The sequence below is a fragment of the Rhea americana genome, unplaced genomic scaffold, assembly GCF_003343005.1.
Source record: "Rhea americana isolate MKP2758 unplaced genomic scaffold, rheAme1 scaffold_73, whole genome shotgun sequence".
NCBI classification, from domain to species: Eukaryota; Metazoa; Chordata; class Aves; order Rheiformes; family Rheidae; genus Rhea; species Rhea americana.
In genome coordinates, this window is record NW_028186901.1 from 998,414 (window position 1) to 1,014,709 (window position 16,296).

Genomic DNA, 16,296 nt, shown 5'->3' on the forward strand with positions numbered 1-16,296 from the left:
GGGGCGCGGTGTGAGGGCGCGACGCGGTGTGAGGGGCGGGCGGCGCGGTGTGAGGGGGCGGGCGGCCCTTCAGCTATCCTACGCTTCGGGAGAAATTAACCCCCAAGAAAAGAAAAAAATAAAGGCTTTATAACTAGGTGGAGGCCTAAGTACTGTGCTGTACCGATGTTTGCTTGAAGCCTCGTCCTGCTTCTAGGATAATGAGATACAATTTTTACAATGTYATTGCAATCATCATCATCATCAATCCATATTCTGCCCACAGTGCCTTCCTGTCTCCTTCATCTGAACTCTTTTGCAATGATCATTCTGGCTTTCTGGTGCTGGTTTCTAATCCAAAACCTGAGAAATACTTGGTGCAWCTTCGATTCAGACTGACAGAAGACAAAAATCTCAGAATTACTACTGTAGTCTAAAACCATATAATACATACATTATAACATATACCTTCAAACGCGAATGGTACCTGTAGCTATGTTAGTATTAAACAACTAGAAAGGGTAGAAATAACTTCAAAAGAGACMCGACTATGGCCACGAGGTGCTGGACGAGCTCACTGCGAGCTCCAGAGATGGGGCTGTCCAGCAGCTGTTGAATCTGTGCCAGATGCCTTCCCAACAGCAGTGCTACCCAGCTTCCCTTCACTATTTCAATTCAAGTAGTCGAGATGTTTTCTTGGGGGCTAGCGGGGGATCCCCCCTACCTAGTCTCACCTACAAAAACATGATTAAATCTTTTTTGCTCGAGTTAAGTGTTGAGGGACAGATGTTGGAAAGCAGAAGGGGCTGATATATCATTGAACAATGACAATTAAATAAATTTCATTTAGCAGGTCATAAAGTTAATGTGCCTAATTGGAACATAAGGATAGAAGAAAGAAAGGGGGGGGGAACACTTATATTATCCTTTCTATTTCTTCTCCCTTTCTTTTTAAGGATAGCCTATCATTACTCATCATGAAAGCTCTCAGTGACCATTGAAACAGAGGAGGGACCTTTGACACAGCTTGATCAATCCTAATTGAATAGACCAGAAGGACAGCAGCCAAAAGGAAGGGACCCGTTCTTTGCGTTTGACAGCCTCGTCCTTTTTAGTTTGTCAGCTGTCAGAAAACATTGGGGCATTCTTAGGGTGGACAAGAATGTTTTAAGTTGCCATACAATTTTTTGCTACATCAGGGAGATTGTTTTAAGTTTTGAGAGGTGTCTGGTCTGCTCAAAAAATCTCAGATTTTCCTGCAGGGAAGCACTTGCTGTAGTCAGCGAGGTAAATGGGAATTTGGCTGGATGGGGCCTTGGAATTTTCCCTTGAATTAACCAAAGGTTCAGTTCCATTCCCTATCCCCTGTATCCCAATCCAAGTTGATCATCGTTATCTTTTTTACCATTTAGCCTCCGCTTTGCTCAGGAATAGATTATTACCTAAGTTGTGTGGCAACAGAGTCTCAATCTCAGCATTTCCCATGACATTTCCCTTGAATAGACACATTCTGTCTACTTCTCCACTTCTCTTGAAAGGTTACTAGCTTAAGAGAAAAGCTAAAGTGTAAGAAAGCCACATGTATGGGAGCAGACACAGACTGAATTTGCACTGCTGTAAAGGAGTGACATCCTTTTGACTTCTAAGAGATGGTTGTACATAGGCCCTAGTGTAACTGCATCGACTACATCTGAGCAATATCTGTAGGAATATAGGGATGAGGGAGGAAAGGAGGAAGAAAATGACTATCTTTGTCCTCCCATCCGTTCTCCTATCCCATTAGCACTTTTTCGGCTTTGCTGGGTATGAAACTAATGCAACCAAGCAAGCGGCCTCCCATCAGAATGTTCAAGCAGTGAACAGGGRAGCAGAGTGGGCAGATCTAAGGCTGGTTAAAAAACAAACAAAGCCAACCAAACAAAATAGAAACATTTTAGGCTACAGAACATCAGCCAAGACCTTTGCTTCAAGCTCACAATGCATCTGGCACTTTCATACTCGGCTCTGAGACACCTTTACTAGTGCTGACTTCCCAACCCCATCTCTCACCTTCCATCATACACGATTTTTTGTCATCGGCTTTGCCTATCCTAYCTTTCCTCTGCATCAGAGCACCAGAACACCAAAAGAATTTACAGTTTTCAGGCTGAAAATCTACCCAGAAACTTTATCCTAATAGAGTCTCCCACACAGCTGTAAAAWCCAAAACAATTAAAAATGCTCAGATGAGCTGCTATTTTCTCCTAGGTTATTTAAGGTTCAGCTACAATTATTTCTCATTTCTTCTGTAACACTTTTGACAAGTCAGACGAGAAGTTATGAAAGGTCCACACACTATCAGTTCCTGATCACCTCCCTTACTGTGCTGTTTATAAACCACTTTTTTTTTTTTTTTTTTTTTTTTTTTTTTTTTTTATGTATAAGGACTTCTTCCCATCATATATTTGGCAGAGAAAATGTGTGCAAAGGTCACAGCTCCCCCTAGGCATCAGCTGTATCAAGAAGACACCTTCTTTATGAATTAGAGAGGAAAGCAAAATCATCGCATTGCCAGTTATTCTAGACAGGGCTTGGAATCTTGTATTTAGTTCTGCAATGAATGATTTGCTGCAAATCTCATCCTTGTATAGTATATACRATTTTCTAAAGGACCCATCTGTAGACAACTGACATACTGCACAACATTAAAATAATTAAACCAAAAGAACGACCACTTCAGCAAAACTGGAARAAAAGAACTGTAAAAAGTATAATGAATAACTTAAGAAATGTCAAAATGGTCATCCACACTGTCAATGACTACAAAGTCACATCCTAAACACAATCTGGATGGCTACAGAGAGAGTTGACAGACATTCAAAGGAAGGGTCTGTAGCAGGTCCGTAACGGTGAAAGTTCCTGTCATATTCTAGAAAAAGTCTCAGCACTGAAAAGCTAGGTGAACTCAACTGCACTAGAGGTACCCTCTGAACACTGAAAAGTTGTRCCAAATTCTTAGCATACAGAATTCTTAGGAATCTGCTCTCATCTTCCCGCTTACACAGAGAAATATGAATTTCACTTGATTGCACTGTTTTTTCCTTTGACAGCTGAGTGAGGCTGTGTGTCCAGGAACAGCAAAAAGCCATATTCTTATACAGTATTGATACTGACAAATGCCTCCCACTATGGCAGCTTCACAGGAAAACAGGTGCTGATGTTTTTCACCAACTCTTTTAGTCACAAAAAGGGTAGACACCACAGGGCATGTTGTGTAAACTATTTTCAAACATGTCTCAGGATGTAATTTAGAGAACCTAGCTCTCTGCTGAATTTAGCCCTCCAATAAATAAACAAAAATGATGTGAAACTCAGGTTTCTTTGCCTTGGTGTTTCCAGCAGAAACATTTGATTCTCCAGCTACCCACAATACACAGAGATCTGTGTTGAAAAACAATTTAAGACCCAGTGTAACTGAATACTGTACAGCATTCAGCCAGCTGTGGAGATTCATGCCAGTGGTTCTGCACAGGACAGATGATGAATGGCTGGTGGTGTTTGGAAGGATTTTGCAGCTCAAAACTTCTTGCCTTGACCCTGAATGTCAAAAAATAGCTCCTCACGCTGTTGACAGTTTGGGGGATGTCTGGTATCTGTACCTCTTCATTGTCTGAGAGTGAAGAAAGGTTTAACATTAGGAGAAGGAGAGTGTAAAGTTTGAAGGTGGGTGGCGTTATAACAWGTTACAAGCGTAGAGAGCCGAGGTTGCCCGCAATGTTCCCTTCCAGCTGAAACAAGAAACTCAAAGGTGCAGGAAAATCACATCTATAAGATCTTAGTACATCTTATGCTTTGGCTTCAAGACAAAGATGATTCATCTGACTTAGGATAGAGGTATTTTCTGGAGAGAGGRAGAGAGAGTCATCTGTGACTGTTATCGTAGATGGTCGTTACTACTGTGATAAAGTAGTTCCCAAATGTAGGGGCTGCTCCTTGGGGACTGCCTACATTTCCGGCTGCTACAGGGGCCCAGACATGAGGCTATATTGTGCAGAGAAATCTAACCAGATCATCTCAGTTGCCCTTACTGACCACATGAATCAAGGACATGTTAAGATCTTTTCACGTAAGTCCGGTTTTTCTGGTCTATGACCGTATGGGATCCCGTCACACACACACTTCTCAAGTCTTTGAGCACTAAAGTGCTAGTTCACGTATAATCCTCTCAGGGTGTTTGAAAGGCTGCTTTGTCCCTCAGAATGGAAAAAGTTCCCAGCCTAGATTCTCAAAAAAACACGATAAGGAGACAAACCATAGGAATAAAGTTATGTCCTTCATACATACGGAAATACTGCTGCAGGGGATTGAGGGCAGGACAGAGAGAAATTTAGAAACTGGAATGATCTGGCTGGAAAAGACACATACTGAGTGCTGGGCATACAGAGGGGGCGAAGTAAAAAAGACCCAAAACAGCTGCTTTAGAGAGGACACAGGTTACAGGAAAACCAAAAGAAAAAACAAGATAATGTAGCTTTAAAAAATACTGAAATAAAGTAGTTTCTATTTTAGCCTTTATCTCCTTGSACCTCCTATATCCTAGTATTGATCTAGTTAAGTCTAAAGACATGTGCACTACTTACAAGTTATAGCACACTTTCCAAGGTACACATCAAGAAAGATGTATTAGAATGATGCATCAGAAAGAGCAGATTTGCAAAAAAGAGCTTACATGTGTGCAGCAATGAGAAGCTGACCATTTTGTCCAGTTTGGATTTCATCGCCATGAATCTTTCATGCTATCTAAGAATTTGGTTAAAACAATGCCTTAGCAAAGAGCAAATTAGTATTCAAAGTTTTATGAAACTGGTAAAGAATTACTTAAGATTTTATTGTGAGGAGATTCGTCGATAATATTAAAGTTGCCATGCCTTTAAACTTCACCTGAGGAGCAGTAAAATTTGATGTAATTGAAAAACAGTTGCTTAGCTCATTACAAAATCAGATGTGCTTTTTTTCTGGAAATTAATGTGAAGAGGAAAAGAAAAGGAAGAAAAAAAAAGAAAATCACTATATGGCTCATTACAAGTAAATTTGATTCTGTTCAAACAACCCTGACTACAGTGACATTTGAATCAGCAAAATGAGATACTTAGCAAAGGGCCAGTACATCTCAGTCTTACTGGACTGTCCTAGCTCTTCACCCCTCCAGTGCCTAGGAAAGATAACTGAGTGCAGTAGTCAGTGGCAAAGACTCATTCCTATTTCACATCTGTTTATTACAGGGATGATTTTTGTGTTAAGATCCTAAAAGCTCTAGCTATACTATTGAAAAGGCAGAAACAGTTGTGACATATTCTCAAGAATGACCAGAGTGTTTTTCCTCTACACCTTTTGCATGGCATAAAGGTGCATGTGTTTCACTCTATTTTAGTGGTAAAATGAGTTCTGGTATGATACTTCACTCATTCAAAACCACTGGGAAGAGCAGAATGTCATTTTTCTCCAAATGTGAGTACGTTTCTCAGGCATTTGTCTCTCTGCTTTCTGCTGCCAACTGCGTAAAGAAGTCCAAGGGAGGAGATTCCTAACCCAGCCATCAAAACCAATACTGACAGGATATAACTTGTAATCAAAGACTGACCTCATTTGGATTATATGGGACTCTAGGGAAAATCCTGGGTACTACAGACTAGTGAGCCTGACTTCCATTACTGGTAAGATGACAGAGTCTGTAATAAACAACAAGATCATACAGCACATGAATTATATATTCTGTTGRGAAAAAATCACCATAGCTTCTGCAAAGGGAAATCCTACCTCAGTAATCTGCTGGAGTTCTAGCAGGGTGTCAGTAAGCACATGGATAAAAGTCAATAAAAATTCAAAAGAATAGTCTCTTCAATGACAAAGTCAGTAGGGATTGGTCCAGGAGCAAATTTATTCAACATCTTTATCAATGTTTATCAATGACCTAGAGAAGAATTGAGTGGAGAAATATCCAACTTGCAGATCCTAATAATCTCTTTCAGGAAGACAGAATRTCTTGATGTTGGCAAGAAACTTTGGAGAGATCTCATAAAACTGTGGATAGGTGGTTGGCAAATGAGTTTCAGTGTGGATAAACTTTAGATATTTTTTCTCATAGATGCATTGTCTTAACTATTACAGCACTGTGCTGAACACTGAACTGGCAGTTGCAGCTCAGGTAAGAAATGTTGGCTTCGTTGTTGACACTTATCTGAAATTTTTGGGTCAATGTACAGTGGTGAGGAAGCCAACAAAATACTGGGGATAACCTTATAGAACTTGCTATCATGGAAGATTATAAACTGGCTGTTGGCTTTCCTTACAAAGAGATTAAATAAATTTGTAGACAACATATCCATAAAACAAAGATCAAAAGGACCAGGCAGAGACATTCCTTCTAACATCCCTAATAGAACACAGCTGTGGATGCCCAGGGAGTGAAAGGGGAAGAGTCTGCAGAGAGTGGCTGGTATTGCCTGATCTGCAAGCATAGCATCTCTTATACTTCTGCTGGAGACTGAGCACGGGTATAAATAGTCAGTCAGTCATACTCAGTGGGGCATTTTTTTTTCCTACATCCATGTTGTACTTTGGCAGCAGATRTGACTTTAGTGCCCATATTCTAAGGTAGAGCCTGCATGCCAGTTCTGAACCAAAAGCCATTTAACAATGATTGACAAGGAGCTAAGTCCAATTCAAACWGTCATACTGAAAATCAGGGACTACAAAGCCAAACTGAGTACCATGCTAATACAGTTGCATGGCTTCCAGTCGAGAGTTGACTTCCATTTAGCCAGCTCAAATCTGTGTGAGGACAAAGTAAGGTTTATCTGCAAAATATWTCACAGGTATATCATTACAATCTGATATCTCTAGGGTAAAATGTCTGCCATCTCTCTTCTGGGAGAGTTAAATTCCCTGCTCTTCCAAACACTTTGTTACATTTCCACTTATAAAGTGATCAGGCTTCATTTTACACTTAGTCTTGCCTCCTATCCCAATTTCATGAGAGTTTTCATACACTCTTTCACAGAACACAGACATTTGTAATATCTTGCATGTGGGTCTACAGCACAGGAGGACGTTTAAGGGGGTCATTTTGCTGTGGACATGTAAGACACTCWTGTGATCCACAGTAGCTTCTGGTTGAGGGTATATACTGTGGAACATTAACTCATTACTTATCTTCCAGTTCTCTTATATCTCACATGAGCCAGTGGCATAAATATTTCAAAAGTGGCTTTGTTTATCACTCTGAACATAATAGAAGAAAAAAAAAGTCCTTCTCAGAAGCAACAGCTTCTTCTGATCTGTACTTCCAAGAGTTGAGGAAGACCTGTAGCTGTCATTTTGATAAACCTAGTCAGCAAGAGTCTAAATGATACTGACTGATGCTAGGGGAATAGCTCATCCTTTATGAAGACATTTTACCGTAGCACTCATAGCGGGCACAGTAAGTCAGGATCTCTTCACACTTTGCACTTGGGCCAAAGTCCTCCATAGCATGATCCCAGTGAAAGACATTCAGCAGACAATAGCATTACCCAGTGAGTGTGTTTGGCTCTRTGCGGCACCTGTACTTGCTTTTTACATCTGGAAAGGGGACAGATTCTTCAATCTGTTACTGCTAATGAAAGGTGTAGTGACTCAAGGCACCTACCCATCRGGTGGAAGTCTGTCCACAGCTGCAGTTTTGTGATTTATAAAAACAAGAACTGCTTTGACTTTGCACTAGCCACACTATGGGCAGGCCCCCCATTACCATCCTTTCTTCAGTCTTCATTATGAACTCCCCCTCAAGGATTTAGAGTAGCCACCGTGCTCCCTCTGTGCCCTTCTTCCAGGCATAACAGAGCAATTCCAGATCCTCATCTTGGGCTTAAGCCATAAAAGCGCCAGTGGATCCTGAGCAAATTCAAGTAGGTGAGGCATCAGATCAGTTCCCATACACAGAAAAACACTCCACAGGCTCCTCCACATACAGTCATAGAATTATTTAGGTTGGAAGTTACGTCTGGATATATCCAGTCTTACCTATTCTACGTAGATTTGGAGGTGAGCTGCAAGACTTTCATATAGACTTTGCATTTGTCTCCTCAGAAACACAAGCTTTTTTGTTTGGTTCATTCTCCATTACTACATCTARGGAGTGAGAATGCATCAAAGCGTCTTGTAATCCACATTCACAGCACTAGCAGTTCTGCAGGGAAAGATAGTTCTAGCATCTCTTCTCCCTCCCCGAAAAGAAATCTGTTTAAAGGACAAATGGTGTAAACAAAGGGACTAAAGGGCATGAATGAAACAATACATTCATTTCCCTACGGACTTCATTGCTCACTCCTAAGAATAAAACACACATAGGATGACGCAATTAGCAGTAAATAGTACAAGGGCACCAGACTCTGCCCACATGACCATTCCATGCACAGTTTTTGAGTACTTTCTAAGAAAGGCCTGAAATGCAGAGACTCTAAAGGGAACCTAGGRGACTAGTTTAGTACATGCTTCTACTCTATATATTGTAAATTAGAAGATAAGATAATCAACCAAACTATTACATACACCAACTGAATATGCTAAAATTGCCCTAAAAAACATATTTCAATCCCGGTGTAGAATGCTGCTAAATTTAGAGTCAGGATGAAGTCCTGTACACATACTACAAACTCATCAATGGCCAATACTAATACTGTAGAAGATATTTTTAAACTGGCCACATTCAGCTACATCCCCTTTCATACTTATTCCTCCAGAACCTGAGCAATAATGATGTGTGAGAACCCACTAGGCATAAAATTATTTGAAGCAGAGAGTCCTTCACTAGAAAGTATTCTATAATAAGTACTGACTCTTGGGTCCTRTTTTTGATGCACAATCAAAAGAGAAGTTGCCTCTGCATGCAGTGATGTTGACATCAGAGTACAGGATGTCAGGTTACTGGAAGAATTTGCATTATTTCTGTAAACATTAAGATGGATAGTTTTTTATGCATGCCTTCTGCTCTTTGTTATGATAGTGTGAATCTGAAGTCATTCATTTAGCTGAAGACTTTTAGATTTATTTGAGGAAGATCAAAAGGAAGAATAGTTAAGCTGACCTCTGACAAATAGCCTTCCAAATATGTAAATCAAGAGATATGAATCTGTACTTATTGGTAGGCACATATTGTCAGACAAGGTAAGAGATTTTCTCCATTCCATTTAGTCTTTCTAGAAGTTCAGAAGAAAGAAAAGTAACGAATCAAAAACAACATGAAAAGCCTGTGTACTTTTCAGTGTCTTTCATTTATCCTAAGCACYGTTACGGATACGTTACCAGCATTATTATTAACTTCGACTTAAAAACATTTAAGTTAGATGCTGTGTCCATTAAATTTGGCTGAAAATGAAWAAGAAGTTATAAACAAGTCTATTTTGACCAGTTTCAACTGACCTGTATAGCCTGGTAACTTTTGAATAATTCAGTTAGGGAAGAGTTCAGCTTCCTGGGTGATTTAGACTTGTTTTGAGTCTTCGTTGAGTGATTTAGAGGTTTGGTTATGTGATCAAAAAAGAGATTCCTTCTTCGTCTTGATTTCAGATATTGCTTTTCTTCCCAAAGGGCAAAGTACAGGATGCATACAGGAGCTGGACCATAACAAGAGCTCCAGAGATACGATATCTTAAAGTCCTAGAGAAGGCCTCATTTGAATTCTATTCTGAACTTCCTGGCTTAGGCCTCTGTCTACATTCTCCTGCTTTTATTCGCTTTAGCTGTGCACTAACAACTTTAAGGCTCATGCAGAATGTAAGCTGATTGCTTTGAATATAAATGCATAGACTATTAAAAGCAGAATTTAGGCTTCTAGACTCATAAATCATAAAAGGAAGTATAAATTCTGTGTTTTAGTGGAGATTTAAATTCCTAAATGGGTTTTATAGGAGCCACATAAGACCTATTGACAATACTCCTTTATGATAAAAAGTAAATAGAAGTGACAAAGTCAGAATTCAAAATGCCACCACTTAGCTCCCACTAGCCTGAAGAAGACCGAAAAATAGCTGGAGGAAATCTCAGAGGGAAACAAATGATAACATGAAATTAAATGTGTAATATTCCTTTTTATGCTGTGTGTGGGGGAAAAAAAAGCACTCAGAGAATGAGCTGGTGCATTTGCATAACAAAGGAAATCAACAACAACAACAAATTGCCATCGTGTTCAAAGCTAATAATTGCGTAGATGACAACAAGAAAGYGCCTTTCTTCTCAGCTCTCTAGGGGACAGGCCTTGTCAAGATGAGGAAGAAAGGTGAAAAGTGACCCCACTTGCTTTCATGAAAATTAGCAAGCTCAGAAAATGTCTTTGGTGCAAGGGGTGGCCAGTGAACGGTGTGAATGCTAATGAACACAATGAGGGCAGAGGCTGAGCCAATGTTCCCATCTACCCCATCAAATGATCAGCTGGCAGCAGCTTCTTCTTTTAACCACCTTCATCCAGCTTACCACCTTCCCACTCACCTTCTCAATAAGCTCCTTTACAAAAGTGAGCTTTGGAGGAAAAGAAGGGGTATTTTGTTGTTGTTGTTGTTTTTGAATGCCTCAAAAACAACAATGCCTCTGTGAAATGTGAGAATTTCTCTCCTGTTCCTGTACATCATGGCCCCAAGAAAGGATCCTCAGTTTTCTTGAGCCTTTTATCTGGATATTTCACCTTACTAAGATCAAGAGCAAGCTGCTTGCACTTCACTACTACCTCTGAGATTCCTAAGCCCTGTAAAAGTTCTAGCTCTGGAGAAAGAGATACTTCTCTGGGCACTAGCAGATCACTGATCCCAGCTGGTTTTGTCAGTGTGAAAATACTTATTTGCTTAATCTGCAAAATAGAACATAATTCAATTTATCCAATGACTTCCTAGAAGTACTGTGACTCCAGAAGTCTACTAAAAGTCCTGAATAGTAGTAGTAGTATTTTTAATTATCCAGTGGGTAGAGTGTCCTTGAAAAGAGCTCTGAAACCCTTTGAAAGCATGTGTCTGATGCTGAAAGTCCTAGACAGAAAGACAGGCTGAAAGGAAACAGGATSAACTGATACATCCCTATTTAACTCCCCACTTCTTCCTTTCAGTTTCCCAGGCCTGCATCAATAATGCAGCAGGCAACAAGAATGAACAAAGTTACAGAGTCTTATTCTAGTCTTTCTTATTCTAGGACAAACTCCAGTAGCACAAAAATAGCTCCCTTTGGCACATCTCCATAAACTTGAAAGGTTTAAACAACTGGAATCTGTCCTTTAGCCTTATGGAAAATACCTGTAATGTTTAACAGCATTTCAACCAATCTTTTCAAAATTTGATGAGTGTAGTCACACATTAAAAGCAATTCTAGAAGTTTAAGTTATTGAAGCCAGTGTATATTCTATAAGACATGAGGTGTACATGTATTTTAAAGTCTGCCTTATAGAATTCAGCAGCAGAGTTTTAATTTTCTGTCACGGTCAATAGGATTGATTAAAAAGCAAACAGTTCCTCCTTCCAAACCCCTCAATAACTTAGAGAAGAAAAACACAAATGTCTAAAATCAGTCAGGTATTGTTTTGTTTTTAAATCCCCTAGGATTTTTTTATTTGATGTCTGATGTCTAGGTTGCTTTCATTCATTACAGAACAAATGGATGGCAGTCAGAGAGACCTTGACTAGACAGACGGCTAAGGTACTCACTCACATGACAGCCCTGGGTTCAAGCCTCCATAGCAGACAAAACAGGAACTTTTGCCTGAGGGTCTAATATCCTATGTACCTTAACCTGTCAGTCCTTACAGCTGAARAGGTTTCATCTTGTATAAATAATGAAACACTTGTTGGGGGTGGGGGGAAGGGGATAGGTCACAGGCATGAAAGCTATGTCATTAGGGGACTCACTTAGGAACATTGAAGGCACCGATCCAAATCCTTCTCCACCAAGTGAGGAAGAGCTAAAATATTTTACCATCACTAGGCAAATGCAATAATCCACTGTACCAACTATAGCTATAAGCATTCAGTGTCTGTCATGTGGGAGGATTGTTTTTTTTTTCCTTTTCTAGTGGCAGGTAAGTGTAAGAGATCTTAACCTCATTCTAATCTATAGTTAAAATGCACTGAAGCCTCAAAAATCTGTTATCTGTTAGAATTCTTTTTCTCCAGTCAAAATCAGGCTCTAAGGAAGAGCCCTAGAGTGCCACAGGAAGAGTGTATTAACTGACCAGGAAAGATATAAACACCTATTCAGGACTGCACAGGAGTGGATCCTCTAGCTCTCTGGAGACACTCGTGTTTAAAAAGAGTCTTCCTTCTCTTTCTAAACACACTGGATTCTAAAGCAACCTTAGCAAATCACCATAAGGCAAAAGAAGATTTTACTGCTCAATCAAGCTCAACTGTTTCCAACCTGGGACCATCATACATGCTGCAAAGCAAAAGCAGTTTTGCTRTCATCTCTGCCTCATCTCCAGCAGTCAAATGAAAAAGTAGCGACTGGTTTCTCATGGAGACCTGGGGAGCACTCTGAGGTGTTTACTAGTTCTACATCTGTGACAAAAATGAAAAATATAAATCTGAATTGTCTCAGAGGAAAATAAGCTGAAAAGGGAGGAAAAAAGTTGAACAAATTGTTGTTTATTTGCTGTGGTTTGGGTGGATTATAAGAACAAGGCTTTTTTGTCAGAAGCCTGTAGAGCAGCTCATGAAGACTTAATCAGATAAGTGGGTCCTTTCACTGCTGGTTTCCCTGCCTGGCTGATGAGGCTCAAGACCTGTAGACAATGGATGAAGTACTGGCTGGCACCTCTCTGAGTGCAAGTTTCACTAGATGCATCTTTAATGAGTTACTCCTGCCAGGTTTCAGTTGTAGCAGCAAGTCTGGGGTCTACAGATAGATGACTTTTTCCAACTGAGGACAGCAGGTACCCAGACTGGACTCTGCAAACAAAAGGGAAATGGGACCGGCTTGCATTGCTCCTAGCTGAGTGCAGCAATCTGAATCAGGGACAGCTCTCTCCAGTGGGCTATGGGAGTTATATGAAAAGAGATGAAGAGGAGCACAGGAGAAGGAAAGACTGGAAATGCTCTGAAGTGGGAGTCTTCAACTTGGATCCATCACAAATGTATAATCAAGCATATATGCAAAGTCAGCCTTGAGGGGTCACCTACAGACCTATAAAATCAGTTGTCTCTGAGGCTGCAAGAGGTTAACTGTTAATACTGCTAATTTTCTGTAGTGCGCTTCAGCTTGTAGAAGTATGAATATGACAGACACAAATGCAGAGCTCCTTCCTCAACACTGCAACCTTAAACAGGGACAAGTAATTCGTGAATTAATGAGGCCTATTGGCCAATGGCTTGCTCATGAGTGGATGCTCTGATGTCTAATAAAGGGTGAGTTCAATTACCATTTTGTGGAATAAGAGTGCTGATAGTGCCTTTTCCTCAACAATCTACCTGTCTCCAAAATTCATGTTAGAATATGTTTGAGCCCTTTTGCCTCACTACTTAATTCCTTTTGCCTCACTACTTAATTTAACTGAAATCAGCACAGACTTCAAAAGTTATTTTGAAGGACAGGCACAGACATTGATCATGTAGTCTTAATTTCCCTGGAAGTCAGACTAACACTTCTTAGTCTCACTTAGGCAGAGTGAGGGCTGCTTAGGAACCTTCATGGCAGTGTGATGCCATTGGCCCAGTGAGCAGGCTGAGACAACCAAATTATCACAGCCACTTCTGAGAGAGGCTGATTAGCCTCTGCCTCACCCACAACTGCCCCTCTCTGGAAGTCTGGCCCCACTACCCAGGCAGAACCTACACACCTGTATAAGCAAGCTGTGCTCCACCTTGTTTTTAGGACTCTGGCAAACATTGAGAAATATCATAGCCTCACCAGAAAAGCAACTGAATTTTATCCCCAACTGGCAGACAGCGAATAGAGAGAAAATGGGATAATGTGAGTTGGTTCAAGGAACAAAGAAAAACTGTAGCATAAACAACCTTTATCTCATAAGTATCAGCTTAGCACTTTAGRTAATACCCCATCCTTTAAATTTAGTTGAGTTGATATTTGAAATACAATGGTATAATCCTGCAACTGTTTGGCAGTTGTGTCTAGGATTTTGTTTTGTTTCCCTATCAACTAAATCAGCATTCTTTCAAATGATAGATTACAGCAGGAACAGGGCCATCACTTTTCTGTCATTAATTCACCATAGTAAAGTACCATCCCCACCACCTGGGGCAAATTTAACTCCTGCCCTGTACCCCCAGCCACAAACCCCATCTCACGCAGTCACCACATCGATCTCCAGCAGAAGAGAGAAGGCAACCTGCCCAAATCCCATATCCCTGTTTCTACTTGACATTGTCTCTCTCTTTCCTTTTATTTATTTCATTTCCTGTGCTCAGCGTGCAGTGAACCTCTCCAGGTTCATTCATTCATTTCACTTTGGCAGCATGTCACTACAGGGACAATCTATTGAGGATGAGATGGAAATAATATTACGCTACTGAGCTGATAATACCCGACTTTAATATCTCTTAGTAGCATCTCCATTGTGCTATGTCAGTGAAACAGATCAGACAGTGTAGGTCTCTAGCGTAAACCAAAAGGGAGGGGGGAATACTTCTGCTATCAAAATTAAACTTCTCTTACATCAGCAATGGAGGGTGCAGGGGCAGCAGAACTGCAAGGGAACTGATCAGCTATCTTTCAAGTAGTGCTTTTGAGCAGGTAGCTAATAAACATCTGTATTTAACTTCAAGCACTTTTTCTTCTCTCTTCTCCCATCTCCCTGTCTTGTATGTTCCCACTAATACACTAGGTTGGTTATATATAGCTCATTTTAGTGACATCATAACCATTCTGTCAGTCATTATCATGTTACTTAAACAGATTTACAGTCTGTGTGTTTGAATAAAAAAAAGATGAAGGGGGGAAGTTCAAGGATCCATGAGAAAGATATTCAAAAGGTGTGGTTTACTTCTTAAGACAGCCCTAAGAACCTCTCCAAGGGGCTTTGCTGTCTAATTCAGGTCAGTAAGTCTTTATTTTGCAGATAAGACAGAGAGTGGGGAGTCAAGAGAACCTGGGTTTTGTTCTTGCTTCTTCTGCTTTTTGGCTATCTGACCTTGGGGAATTGTTTAGCTTATCAATATCACTGTCTCTTCATCTCCAGCTTGAGTGTGAGAAAGCATCTTTTGTGCCTTGGTGGCTAGATGAATGTGTACAAGCTAAATGTTTTCTTTCCTTGATTTAGTTGGCATGGCAACTTTTAGTTGACTTGGTTCAACAGTTAGCTCTGATAAACCCTGACTGTAGAAGTGCAGAGGCTTGGATTTGGCCCTGAATGCCAATAATTTCATCTGAGGAAGATGATGGAGTTTGACAGAGGAATATTTCAAACTCTTTAAATATCCTCTGCTTCCTCAGCTAGCATCTCATCCATTAGTCGTGTGAAATTTTAAAATGCATGTTTACAAATGATACCAAAAAGAAAATACTTAGAAGAGCCTTTCAGTTCTTCCAGGTGAGTTTCAGGGGTTCCATAAGCTACGGATAAATTGCAGAGAGTTGAAGAAATCAAGTCTGAAACTAATAGACCTCTAACTCTTCATGTCCTGATTATGCTGACTTTCTTTCTGTCTTTCCACCACTTGGGCTTTCCCTGTAATACCTCTTTGGTGTTCCTTGTTAGATGCTGATTCCCATAACTTAGCACCCTGCACACCTCTTGCTGGTTTATGTATCACTGCCTTCTATACACTGAAATTGTAAGCTATGACTGGTGAGAACAAGAGTTCAAAGAATTAAAATCCTAGGCCTCCGTTCCTAGAGTTACCTTATACCTATTTCTAGAGAAGCATTCAGAATAATGATCTCATTTGCTATATTACAAGCCTAGTGAAAAATATGAATGAGAGCTGTGTTAAGGCAGAATAATTTACCAGAGAGAAAAAGGCAAAGGAAAGAAAATAAAAAACTTTTTAATGGGATTCTGAACTTTCTGAGAGGCTGCAGACACAGCATCCTAGTTTTTGAGATCTATGTGCTGATGAGTTTTCCCCTTTTTCTTTTGCTGCTAAACTTCCTCATGCAGCCAAAATACAAGTGGTCCCTCGGCACTGATTTATATTATTTTTAGCGATGTGCAGGCAGCAACATTTTAGGCCCTCAAAGCTTAATAATATTTTTTTCTTTGAAGGAAAAAAAAGAAAGAAGAGAAGAAGTGATCTTCCACAGCAGATCAGGGCAAGAGGAGGTGACTGCTAGGAGTTGGGAGTACAGGATTCAGCTCTGTAACCTAAT

The 16,296-nt window shown here is 40.2% G+C and overlaps 1 protein-coding gene and 1 pseudogene across 1 annotated transcript in view; both read right to left on the reverse strand.

Moving 5' to 3' along the window:
• Window positions 1-7,428, reverse strand: part of LOC146586033 (uncharacterized) — an 8,962-nt pseudogene extending 1,534 nt beyond the window's left edge.
• CELF4 (CUGBP Elav-like family member 4) overlaps window positions 1-16,296 on the reverse strand; it is a 710,880-nt gene that overhangs the window by 481,635 nt on the left and 212,949 nt on the right. The gene's annotated exons all lie outside the window — the stretch shown is intronic.